We start from the raw sequence: 13,463 nt of genomic DNA, 5'->3' as shown, positions 1-13,463 counted from the left end.
GAGTAAAGATCATAGATTCAGGATTTCACCAAATCTAGACCACTGTATCAAGTGTCTAAGAAGCCAGCACAAGAGCCACAAGCCAAGCCCCATGGAAGAAGAGAGCAGGAGTGAAGAAATCTATATGCCCTCAAAGAATTCACATGGTTTTAAAAAAGTGACCCTAGATTTCTGGTCGTAGCTCAAAGGTTTTGAACAAAGGTAAGAAGTGAATTTGTGTAGGTCTGGCGAGTCAGTTGGTAGTGTAAGAGTGAAACCACTGAGGACAAGTCAGCCTTCGGGTTGCAACAGCAAGAGGTTTATTTAGTACACAGGTACCTGTGGGCACAAAGTCTCCTCGGAGGACTTGCGTGCCCCCATGCTGGGTTTTGGCACTTTTATAGAGCAGAAGCGGGGTACAGAAGCAGAAGCATGGTTATTGGCCCATTCAAATGAGTATAAAGCATGAGGAAGTTAAGTTGCTAAATTCTGGGTGGGTGACTTATGGTACAGATGTTATTTCCTGATTTCCTGGTATCGAGCCCCGGGGATTGCCAGATGCAGATGGCTTGACCACTACGTCCTGTTTTTCTGATAAGCTAGTTTCTCAATGCTTGACCTCTTGTCAGGCATTCCTATCAGGTGGCCTCATGGCGCCTAGGTTTTTCAGTAGAAGTTTTGATGGGTAGTTGTGGGCCTTTCAGAGAGTTGCTTAACAGCAGCAAGGCTGACAGCAGCTGGACCCACAGTCTTGGGAAGGGCAACCAGGCATGCAGACAAAAATAGGGCAGTAGCAGGTTTTGGTGCAGTACACAGGACCAGACCAAGCTGACTGGCACTGGCAGCAGGATGTGTAGCAACAGCTGGGGCAGCAGGTGGTTTCACAACAGCTGGGCTGGCATCAGGGTTGGCAGCAGCTGGACCCACAGCAGCTGGTCACACAGGTTGGCTTTCGGCAGGTGGTCCTGCAGCAGGTGGTTCTGCAGCAGGTGGGCTGGCAGCAAGGGGAGCAGCAGGAGGTGGTCATGGTGTCAGATGTGGAGGTGGTGGTAGGATCTTGTTGACAGTGTTTTCCAAAATATGATGGCTTCTTCCTGCCGGAGCCTTTCATACATGGGGCTCCCAAGGTGTGCACCAATCAGCAGGCATTTTCCTTGTTTGTATCATTTCCATATTCAGATTGGGAATTGGCAAGGAGGACGTTGCCCCCTAAATGTTCTGAGTTCTTTTAGAAAGTGTTTAATCTGTTTCCAAGTTGGAATTAACTCAAAACAACTGTTTCAGATAAAAGGAGGGAGTCACCCATCAGCAGTGTTCTTGCTCATCATCTGGTCCTGTGGTGTCTCCTGCAGCCCAGGAGGGTCAGGGCAGCGGCCCCTCTGTGACTTTGTTCCTTTGGCTGTTCTTGGATTAGTAAGGGCTTCTGGGGAGGAACATGATTATGTGATCTTCCCACTGGTGAACTGAATACCTGGTTCTATTTCCGTTCACCCATGAAAGTCTGACTCAAGAGTAGTCCAGGCACGTGTCAGTACCAGTTTCTTTCTCTGTATGCCTGGGTGTGTCAAGGGTGTATGGGAATGGGTTATTTGTTAAATTGTGTCCCCCACGTGTTCTAGTTTCTTTTTGTTGCTGTGATAAAAAACAACAGACCAAAACTAACCATAAGCAACTTAGAGATGGAAAGGGTTTATTTTAGCTTAGAATTCCAGACCACAGTTCATCATCAAGGAAAGTTGGAACAAGAATTCAAGCAGGAACAGGGAACAAAAACCATGGAAGAACTCTGACTGCTGATTTGCTCACAGGCTCATGCTCAGCTAGCTTTCTTTTATACAGCCCAGGATTCCCTACTCAAGGAATGATACTGCCCACAGTGGACTGGGTCCTGTACGTCAATTGAAATTCAAGACAATCTTTCACAGACATGCCCACAGGCCTATCTGATCTGGGAAGTTTCTCGATGGAGGCTCTCTTCTCAGGTGACTCAGGCTGTGTCAAGTTGACAGTTAACGCTAACTAGAACAGCATGTCGAGCAGGTGGCTAGAGGCAGAAGAAGGATTTTCAAGGGTGTGGGTGACCACTGATCTTGATTTACCCAACATGGAAGCAGTTTATATTAACACATGGTAACCACTGCAATTTGGGGCCTACACTTGAGTTAAAAAAAAAGAAAAAAGAAAAGAAAAACAGGAAAATCAGAGATGAAGCTGTCTTTTGAAGTTGGAACTTAAGAGAGACATGGAGAGAATCAGAGAATATTATGAAAAAGTACATTAAAGAGAGAAAGAATGATTTCAAGATTGGCAGTATTTATTTAGCCTGCTTATGGATATTTTTTGAAATGAATGTCAGCCATAGCACATGTATACATGAGCACCAATAACAGAACTCAGTGCATTATGTGTAACAATAATAATAAGAGAAAAGGACAAGAAATTGAGAGGGAGTGGGGGGTGACATGGGAGGATTTGGGAGGGGGAGTGGAATGTGTAGAAATGATTTAAACACAGTACTCATGTATGAAGTTCTCAAAAAAAAAAAACGTAAAAAAATACGAATTTTCTGCCCCTTCTTCTTCAACGACCTCTGAGCTTTGGGAGGCAGAAGTTTGATAGAGGCATCCTATTCAGAGATAAGCACTCTGCAGCCTCTTATTCTCTGCACATTGGCCAGTTGTGGTTCTTTGTGTTAATCATCATCTGCTGCATAAGAATGCTTCTCTGGTGAGAGATGAGAGATGCATTAATCTACTAGAATAGCAAAGCTGTTAACAGTTTAATAGTACATCTATTTAGCAGAATAATAGTTAGTAGGCTCTCTCCTATGGTCTGTGATCTGTCTAGATACAGGTTCCTAAGCCTGATATCAGTGTCAAGAATGGGCTCTATCTTATGAAGTGAACCATAAATCCAAGTAGAAAGTGGTTGGTTACTACCATAATATTTGTACCACTATTGTATTAGTGGACATATCTTGTCAGGCCAGTTGTAGCTTGCAGGATTCACAGCTGGGTAAAGTTGATGATTAATGTTCCCTTCTGTTATAATCTACAGCACCTTCTAGCACTTTGAAAGTTAGCCAGTAAAGGTGAAGCTTTTAAGTCATCCCAAGCTTTATTGCCCTTTGTTCTACAGCTAATGTATGTACTATCTGAAGAGCAATAGTGTCTTACTGTAAAGTTCTGGTAAGTAATCAAGAGCAGGAGCAATAACCAGTATTGTTTGAGAGTCTTTGGGACCCCTGATCAACAGCTTCAAAAGGGGGTGTTCATTCCAGAGGTGGTGGATGACCACAGGGAAACAGGGTTTTCGAGACAGCCGGGCACTTACTCACAGGAACTGACAGCAATGGTGAGGTGACAACGACAGCATGCACAAGTCCCACAGGCTCAAACCAGAGAAAATTACGACATAGACATGGGGAAGAAGCTAAGAGGTCCCAGCCCTACCCAAGGAACTATTGAAAACCAATGGCTTCTGGGAGAGAGTGAGTCATTCTAGTTTAAGGGTGAGACCCTTGTTAGGTTGATCAGGCTCCAGGGGATGGACCCACACCAAAGGGCATTTGGGGACACAAACTTGACTCTATAGGCTATAGGCCTTTATATATATAATATAATGAAACTGGGTGGGGAGTGCAGATGGGGAAGGGGATCTAAAAGTGGTCAAAGTACATTGTATAAAATTCAACTTAAAATAAAAAAATTATATAAAAAGAAGTGAATCCATGTTTCTTAAAGGGCAGTGGTGGGGTGGTCAGCCATGGATGTTTTCAGTCTGAAGAAGTACAGATGTAGTAGCTGACAATGCCTGGCTTAGCACTGCATAGGAGAAGGTCATTTCCCCGGTGTCTCCCAGTTTTAGACATGAATTTCTGAACTGTAATTAAATATTAATCTTCAGTCACAACATGGCTGTTTTCATTCTAATCTATTTTTAAACTTACTAGGTTAAGTGTTTGTTTCCCAGGCATCTCTACCACAGGACATAATCCACAGTAACATTGTGACATCTGAATTTTGTACTTGTCATGTAGCAGACAAGCAGTAAGAGAAATGAAGGACTATTTATTGAGGAATAATTATCCTGAAGCTGTAAAGTATGCAGAGAATAAATCTGTACCTTTGTGGTTGGGGATTAAGTGGGTGTACTTGATTATTAGAATGGCCAGGAAAAAACAGATATAAAGTGGCTTAAATCAATTGACCAGCATTTCTGTAGGTTATTAGGCTGACGTTAAGGTGTCAGCAGGTGTTTTCTATCTATGATGAACATCTCTGTCCAGTTCCTTCACTTGTAGACCTCTGTCTTCTTATATCAGCTTCCCACTGTATGTGTTTGTCTCCTTGCTATACTGATACCGGTCATACAGAATTAGCAACTGAAAACCTCCCAGTATGACCTCATCTTAGCTATTTACCTCCTTAGTGACACGATTTGAATATGCATTTTGAGAGGCACAAATCAACCCATATCACTGAACTGTGTCATAGCATAATGTTGGATAGGCCTATCCTCCAAAAGAATTAGCAACAGCTGGATGCCTGAACCCTAAGAGACTCTGTAGAAAGGAAAGGAGACAGTCACCCTTCCCACCCAATCAGTCAGCCACAAATCCACAAGGAGGAGGGTCTAAGGATAGACACATAAGAAGCCAGGAAGGCAGTGGGAGTTTTGCCATCTTGGGCAGATGGGCTGGTGGCCACAGATCTGGAATGTTCAGCCAAGATGTTGGGAAAAAAGACCATGTTGCACGTCCTTGTAAGTAACCCCCTCCTGGACATCACAAACTCTGTAAGGAAACCCAAATAAATATCTTTATTTGCCAAAGTGTAACTTTTATCATAAGGACAGCATGGGGAGAGAGGGTTTCAGCACACATCCCAGTGGGCCTGAAAGCCAAGAGTACACACAGCATGGATCTCCTGGAAGTAACTTTGGCTTTACAATTGGCACAGTCGGCAGGATATACAGGATACAACAAACTGGAGGAATTTGAGAAGAGCAATGATGATGTCTCTGATATGGAAAAAAGACCAAAGAAAAGTGGGGGAGGGGAGAGTGTGGACAATAGTCACATGGCTTATGCAATGGAAAATTCGATATGTAACTAAAACGAGGCCACTTAAGTGGATGAGTTCAGTGGGGGAGTCCCCGGGTGGCCACCATCTTGTAAATGGCATAAATTAGTGTAGCTGCTGAAGTGATGGGAGTCATTGCCGTACATGTATGAAAATTCTGTAAGGACTGTGGAAGGTCTAGAAAAAATTTTACAAGCTATGGAAGCAGAACTGGGATCAAAAGAAAAAAAATGCAGTCTCCGAAGGTGCCTGGCCACTTGGGAGACAGAGACAATAGCCCCAATAGCCCAAGGGGAGACTGAAAACACAAGGAAGGAATTACTGGCTAATTCAGTATTGGCCTCAAAACTTGCAAGTAAACTGCTTCGGGGGGCGGGGACTGAAGACTATAACTTGCCCTTCCTTAATAGAAGGGAAGGACTTAGAAATAGCTAAAGATGCCCCTCAGATTCAACTTTTAATACAAAATGAGAAAAAAGTCACGTTTTAACATGCTGATGAAAGCATTAAAAATACTGTAGCCAGCAGAAAATATTCCACACTGGAGCTGCTGGAACTAGGAAAGACTTTCAAACACACAATGAAGGAGCCCTTAACTACATGGCTTGTGAGGATATGGTACCTGGGAGCAAATAATATTATTCTGAATGTTTCAGAAGCAACAAAACTGAGTTATGTAACCACCCATCCCTCCTTGAGACATAGGCTGGGTAAACTAGGCCAATACAGAGGGGAGCAGTCTCTAATGAAATGGTTTGTGCAAGGCATTAAAGATACTTGGTCATCACCAGTGGAGGCTCCCAGGGTTAGCAGAGGCTGAAGGATCATAGAAGAGGGACAGGCATTACTGAGAGAACTAGGTATAAGAAAAGCAATATATGATGCCCAGTTCGCTGAACCTGATAGGACTGTGTTCACCAGAGATTTAAAGAAAAACTTAATTCAACAGGAACCTTGAGAATGGTATGGAACTTGAATGGTTTTGCTAAGTCCCTTAATGGTGCAGGATCTTTGTAAAGTAAAGGAGGCTTTAATAGATCTAAGTGACTCAAACCAGCATGTAAAATGTGTCTGTAAATAATAGAACAACCTACAAGTTACAAAACAGAAAAAGACGTTCATTTGGGTTACTCAAAGGCGGATGTGACAAGATTTATGTCTAACCCAAGTTCCTGGTGGAGGCAGTTTTCCCTACCGGGGCCTCCCCCAGAAGCCAAGTATGGGTCAATAGAGAGACGGCAGATATAGCTACAGGCAGGAAACAGACCCAGGGACTACCTGACCTAGGCAACCAAAGGTGGAGCAGGGACAAGAGGGACTCTCCACCTCCTTATCCTGGTGTGGGGTCAGGCAACTTGAGCCAGCACCCATGAGTTTATCAAGGATAAAAGAATACCGGGAGGCTCCATGTAAAATCCCCAAAATGTGAAATGACTCCAAGGGCATAACTAATGATAGTAAAAAACTAACCAAGTTAATGCCTCTTATCCATGCTATGGTACCCAACAGAAATCTATTGAGAAAACAATACAAATGGATAAAATCTTTCCATGCTGTGTTAGACCTTGTCTATGTTTGATTTAATATATGATGTCAACCTCTGAGTGTTTTACAGATGTGAAACCAATTTGAGAGATATCGAGTACACCTGAAGAAACAAAGGCCAGCTAAGGCTATAAAATTCTTGGGAGCGTTATGGTTGGGTAAGACACAAGTGATACCACCAGAATGCTTGGGAGAAGTCTACAACAGCCTGATCTTGTATGAAAATAAAAGCAAAGGCTCCCAAAACTGTACGATTGTTAAGTAAAGATTCCAGTGCCAGGGGTGGGTTTCCCCCTATGAGCTGTTGGCCAGAGAAATTCTAGAGGTCCTCAAATTAACTGAGGCTATTGCCCCTAATGTCAGTTGTACACTAGGAAAGGTCAGTAAGGCCATATTTCTCAAGACACTGCATGATATGAGCATGGAAGAAGGAGAAACCGAGAAAAACTAAGCTGAAAACTCCATGCCACTGGTTGGATGGCTTTCATAGTGCCGGAAGGCGCTATGCAAATGGCTAGGGGAGAAGGATCACCTATAATTCTGCCCAACAATGGACCGCACGTGCTGCACACTGTTGACATGCCAAGTAATGCTTGCTAGTTCAATAACAGCTCAACTAACATACGAACAACCAGCAAATTTCTAATTGGATAAGGCCCACCCCTAAGGGTGGAACACACATCTGGTGCTGTAGACCAGGCCAACCCCCTGTGGCAGGGAAGGCTACAGGTCCCAATGGGGAAGCCACTCCAAGTATTTTATCAGATGATTATAATACACCTGTTAAGGTAGCTTCTAAGCATTTGCTTTTACACCCATAGGTTCAATTACTATGACCATCAATGTTTGTTTAGATGTTCCTGCTTCTTTTCATTTGTCTTTATAGTAGGAAAGATTCCACTGAGATGAATCAACAGCCATGTCTTGAGAACAATGATGAAAAGGCCCAAGAGTTCAACATCTTGCCACAGTAAAAGAAAGATCATCCCACATCTGTCTCCTCTTCCAAGGCTCAGAGACTTGCAGAAGAGATGGCAGAAAAGATTGTAAGAGCCAGAGTGTTGGATAGGTGTGTCCTCTGAAAGAACTAGCAACAGCTGGATGTCTGAACCCTAGGTGACTCTATAGGAAAGAAGGGAGACAGTCAGCCCTCCTACCCAATCAGTCAGCCTCAAATCCACGAGGGCGTGCATCTAAGGATAAACACACGAGAAGGAAAGGAGGCGGTGGGAGTTTCACTATCTGGCAGCTGCGGATCTGGAAAGCTCAGCCAAGATGGAGGGAAAAAAAGCCCACCATACATGCCTTTGCAAGTAACTTCCTTCCAGACATCACAAACTCTGCATGGAAACTCGAATAAATACCTTTATCCCTAAACTGTATTTTTTGTCATAAGGACAGCGTGGGGAGAGAGGGTCACAGTGCACCTCCCAGTGAGTCTGAAAGCTGAGAGCATGCATAGCACAGGCCTCCCAGAAGTAAATTTGACTTTACGCATGGCCATACCCAATAAAAACCACAGGTTACAATGGTGTAATAGGCAGAGGCCCAGACCCATCAGGCAGAAAGATCTAGGTTACTCTGTCAGACAGTTATCTAGACCAACAGAAGTGCAGGCCAGTATGAAGGGAGAAGAAGGTTGGTGGCAGTTGATAGAGTGATGGTCTCATTGCATTTTACAATAGCAGTATTGTTTGTTTCACTGGTATGCTTCTCTCTCTCTCTCTCTCTCTCTCTGTCTCTCTCTGTCTCTTGCTCTTTCTACTTCCCTTTCTTCTCCTTCTTCTTTTAGACTTCATGACTCAGTGTCACATTTAAGAAAAGATTGTATTTGAATGTAGCAGATTGTAAATGGTGGATTTGGTTTCATTATGCCAACCTGTATGCCTTGGACCGCAGTGTACCCAGTCCAGTTTCTATGTGCTTGAATCTGCACCTCTGTGTCCAAGAACTCTTTCATCGTAACACACACACACACACACACACACACACACACACACACACACACAAACCCGTGTTCCCTATACATGCCATACCAAGAAAAACACTAATCCAGGATTTTGAAGTATTGATTTGTAAAGGTTTGGCTCTCTCATTCCTGAAATGGGGTAGTTCTAAAATATGTGTTTCTCTTCACTTGTGATAGATTTCCCTTTAGTTTAAACTTCAGTTGGCCATTGTGATTCCGTCTCCATTATGTGCTCATCCTATATCAGTTTCCCCATTCTGTACAAGTGTGATCTGAATGTCCCAATAAACTACTTGCCCTTGAATCTTCCCAGAATCTCTTCTGGGAGCAAACCAGGAAGGTATTAATTCTTTTTATCCAGAAAATTCCTGAACTAACTTTATGAAGAAGGGAAGTTTATAGTAAGAGAAACTGATGAAAAGAGTGCATCAGCCTCCACTCTTCATATCAGGGCTGAGGAATGAATATGTCACTCAGTATGACATGATCCTGAAAAATATCGAGAAGATCAAACGGCCCCGGAGCAGCAATGCAGAGACATTGTACTGAGGGCCAGGGCCAGGGCCAGGGGACTCTGTAAGTCTGGCTCAAGACCGATACTGCCTTGGTTTGTTACATGACGATCGCGATGGGGAAACTGGCTGGAAATAGTGATCACACCTCTCTGTTTTTAGTTAGTCTAATGAAACTCACCTAGTTCTGTGATGTGTTTACCTCTTTTATCAGGCCTCAGGAACTCTTCTGTCTCCTTCCCTAATACCCCACACCCAGCCTGTCCTAATTTCTGGAGAACTCCAGGTTTGTGCAAGATGCTGGCACAAGAAAACTTGTGTGGTTCTCGTTCTCCCCTTCTCTCCCTCCTTCCTGTCTTCTAAGTTTTGTGTTTTCTTCCTTTTGATTAGTTGGTTAAAAGCTGAAGGAACTGTATGGAAAGTGTTAAGGGTTTTCTAGGACCTGGGGTAGCAGAGGTAGAAGAAACATCTCTCTTCCTGTCATAAGGCTAGTGTCTCTTGCTTCTCTGGGACATTGGGTCCTTCCTGCCACAGTTGCCCTGGTGATCACTTAGGGCTTTCCATTTCCATACATCCCACCTTGAATCTGAGCATGACAAGGGACACGTTAAACCTTCAGCTGAGTTCCTAGAGTGCCTTTGGAAGTTTTTGTAACGGGGTTTTCACATGCACATGTATGTACACAGGGACATGCATGCATGCCTCCTACTCTTTATAGAACATAGCATAGCCCTCCTTCCTGCACCCCAACCCCCTCAGCCCCTGTCATATACACACACCTTTCAGCAGGTGATAGTTATCTTAGCCATCCACCCAGGCAGAAGACCCAGGCCCATCCTCTCCTGATAATGTAGCCGCTTGGTGCCCAGGGTAAGTTGAAGGAGAACCAAGAGCCGAGAAGCAGAGAGCTGATGAAGGCCCCTTCTTCTGTGACTCAGGTTCTTTTTGGTGTTATGCAAAGGCTTGTCCTCCGACTCTTGCTTGCCTTCTCCCAGGGCAGTCGTACATTGAGACAGGGTGTGAGGTCCGAATGATGCTGCTCCTTTTCCTCTGGGAAACATTTCTCTTTATTTATAGAATTGTGCTTCCAGGGAAAGCAGTAATTTTGTGTATATGTGTGTGTGCACATATACACATGCACATTTGTGTGTGTGTATAAATATGCTGTGCAAATGAAACCCATAGAAGAGTTGCCTCCTCTCTCGAATCTTCCAGAGATGTCACTTGTTCCAGCCTTTCTGTTAACCCTGTGAGCCCCCCGCTTTTCTTATTCTCTCACTAATGAGAGTTGATTCCTGCAGCCACCCTGCCAGTGACTCAGCATCTGTCTGACTTTTCTTCTCTGTCTGTCTTCCAACTCCGTCATTATTTCCACCCGGGATGCGTCCCTTTCACTCCCAGTGTTCTGTAGAAGAGGAGTCGGATGCTCTCTTCCATGAATAGTGCTCAGTAACAAACCAATTGCATTTTAGTTGGGCAGTACTCCTATCCACCCCTCAGATCCCTTCCAGCTAAACCCCTTCCTTCCTCCAACCATGTGTTTCTCAGTTTCCCTTTTTGTTTGATTGTTCCACTGCCCTTCCTCACCCTACCGCCCTTGGATTGTAATGTAAGATTCTTTTACCATGTCAAGAAATTATTAAAAATACAGGTACTTTGACCTCTTTCTAAAGCTTCAAAAAAGGAGAAACTACTCTCATCTGAAAAATGGAGGCTGCTGTGAAGTTCAGAATGAGTAATGTCCGAGCTGCGTGTCGTGGTTCAGACAGGAAGTGACCCCTGACAGGCTCCTCCTGTGTTGCAGATTTGGTCCTCAGTTGGTGGTGCTAAGAGGTGACTGGGTCATGAAGAAGCTAACTTCAACAATGGGTTAGCCCACTGCTGAGTTCATAGCCTGTTGGACTTCCAGGAGGTGAGGTTTACTTAGGGGAAGTAAGTTGTTAAAGTAATGCCTTTGCAAGGTACATCTTGTTCCTCTCTCTCTCTCTCTCTCTCTCTCTCTCTCTCTCTCTCTCTGACTCTCTCTGTGTATCTCTCTCTGTCTCTCTCTTTCTCTCATTCTAACCCTTCTTCCTGGCTGCTCCATCATGCCTCCATGTTGCCATGTTGTTCTGCCTGATCACAGACAGAGAGGATGTTCACAATGGAGCAAGTGAACACGATCCAAAATATATCTTTCCACTCTTATTTCATGTATATCATCACAGTGACAGAAACTAGCACAGTATGAAATGTGTCTGAAAATCCCGTGTTAATAAAGGCGCCCAATAAAACAAAGCACAGCATGGAATGGTAAATGGTTCATAATTTATTAAAAACAGGTAGGTAAGAATTGCTGCCATTAAGAAGATAATGTAAAATGAATATGAAAATAAAGAAATCAGGATACAAAGAAATAAGGTACTACGCTGCGAAAAAGAAAACATGATTATGGAGATTATTGATCAGTTTCAAAACCTTTAAGAAAGTAATGAAGATTTGTTTTCCTCATGTATGTATAGAGAAGAGTTTGCCTTAAGAGTCAAATGAAGTCATTGCCTTAGGAATCAAAGCTCAGGCGTAGCTACAAATTTAGGATGTATGAAGATGCTCTTGGGTCCTCAGGGCATAGCAAAGAAGAACATCAGGATAAGGTGCTCTCTACACCTACAAACAGCAGGGCTGGCAGCAACAGGGTTTGCATCAGGGCGTGGTGCAGCAGCTGGTCACACAGGTTGGTTTACAGCAGGTGGTCCTGCAGCAGGTGATTTCATAGCAAGTTGGGCAGCAGCAAGGCTGGTAGCAGCTGAACCCACAGCAGCTGGGCTGGCAGCAGAGTTGGCAGCAGCAGCTTGGGGGACAGCAAGGTGGGCAGCAGCTGGGCTCACAACAGCTGGGCTGGCAGCAGGGTGTGCAGAAGCAATTGGTCATACGAGTTGATTTACAGCAAGTGGTCTTGCAGCAGGTGGTTTGACAGCAGGGCTGGCAGCAGCTGGACCCACAGCAGCTGGGCTGGCAGCAGCTGGTCACACAGGTTGGCTTCCAGCAGGTGGTTCTACAGCAGGTGGTTCTGCAGCAGGTGGGCTGGCAGCAAGGGGAGCAGCAGGAGGTGGTCATGGTGTCAGATAGGAGGCGCGGTCTTGTTGGCAGTGTTTCCAAACTATAGTGACTTCTTCCAACACGAGCCTTTCATACATGGGGCTCCCACGGTGTGTACCAATCAGTAGACATTTTCCTTAATTGTATCATTTCCATATTCAGATTGGGAATTGGCAAGAAGGAAGTTGTCCCGTAAATGTTGTGAGTTCTTTCTGAAAGTGTTTAATCTGTTTCTGAGTTGAGGTTAACTCATAACAGCTGTTTCAGATAAAAAGAGGGAGTCACCCATCAACAGTGTTCTCATCATCATCTGGTCCTGTGGTGTTTCCTCTTGCTTGGGAGGATCAGGGCAGTTGCCCCCCTACAGCTTTGTTCCTTTGTATTTAGATTAGTAAGTTGTTTCTGGGGAGGTACCTGATTGTGTGATCTTCCCAGTGAGGAACTGAATGCCTGGTTCCATGTCTATTCACCCATAAAAGTTGGACTCGAGTAGGGTGGTCCTGTGTCTCTGTACCAGCCTCTCCACCTATGTGTCCTGAGTGTAGCAAAGCATTTGGGAAGATGTTTGGTAAATGCATTTCCAGAGCAAGTGAGTAGAAGCAGAGGATCACACTAGGACTAAAAACCATCCATCGGGGGCTGGAGAGATGGCTCAGTGGTTAAGAACACTGACTATTCTTGCACAAAGCCCGAGTTCTAATCCCAGCACCGATATGGCAGCTAACAACTGTCCATAACTCCAGTTCCAGGGGATCTGGCAGCCTCTCTGTCCTCCACGGGCATTGGACAACACGGGTGCACTTACCTACATGCCGGCAATATACACATACACATAAAATAAAAATAATAAGTAAAATATAAAAAAAAATCCATCGAACTCTCAACCTCAGTGACCAGTATTATTTGCACCATGCTAAAAAACCTTACAGAATGAAGAATACATACTTGTGGGGCCTGGATCAACTGGCGAAAATTCTAGGACTATAAAATGTGTTGGTGATTCTAGTGCTATCAGTGTTAAGTAACAGACTCAGTAATCTTGGGGGACAGACTTCACTTTTCCTCTTTTCTTTCTTTTGTTCTTTCTAGTTAGTGAAAACATTATTTAGAGATGATGTCTAGATTATCTATGCATTTAAAAATGTTTCCAGCTTTTTTGAGGTATAGTATTCACTTAAAAAGTGCTGAAATCATCAGTTTTTTAAACTCAATCACAAGATGAACGTACCCACAGCATTAGAACCACACTGAGACAGAACTTAACTCTGTCCTCTGAAGTAGTCTCACTCATCCCAT

The 13,463-nt window shown here is 44.0% G+C and overlaps 1 pseudogene; it reads right to left on the bottom strand.

Moving 5' to 3' along the window:
* Nucleotides 1-691: 691 nt before the first annotated feature.
* Nucleotides 692-12,185, bottom strand: LOC103735942 (annotated as a pseudogene).
* Nucleotides 12,186-13,463: the final 1,278 nt, after the last annotated feature.

The sequence above is a fragment of the Nannospalax galili genome, unplaced genomic scaffold (assembly GCF_000622305.1).
Source record: "Nannospalax galili isolate Female #2095 unplaced genomic scaffold, S.galili_v1.0 scaffold137, whole genome shotgun sequence".
Lineage (NCBI taxonomy): Eukaryota > Metazoa > Chordata > Mammalia > Rodentia > Spalacidae > Nannospalax > Nannospalax galili.
The sequence above is the reverse complement of the archived record's forward strand: the minus strand, read 5'-3'. Positions and strand labels throughout refer to the sequence as shown.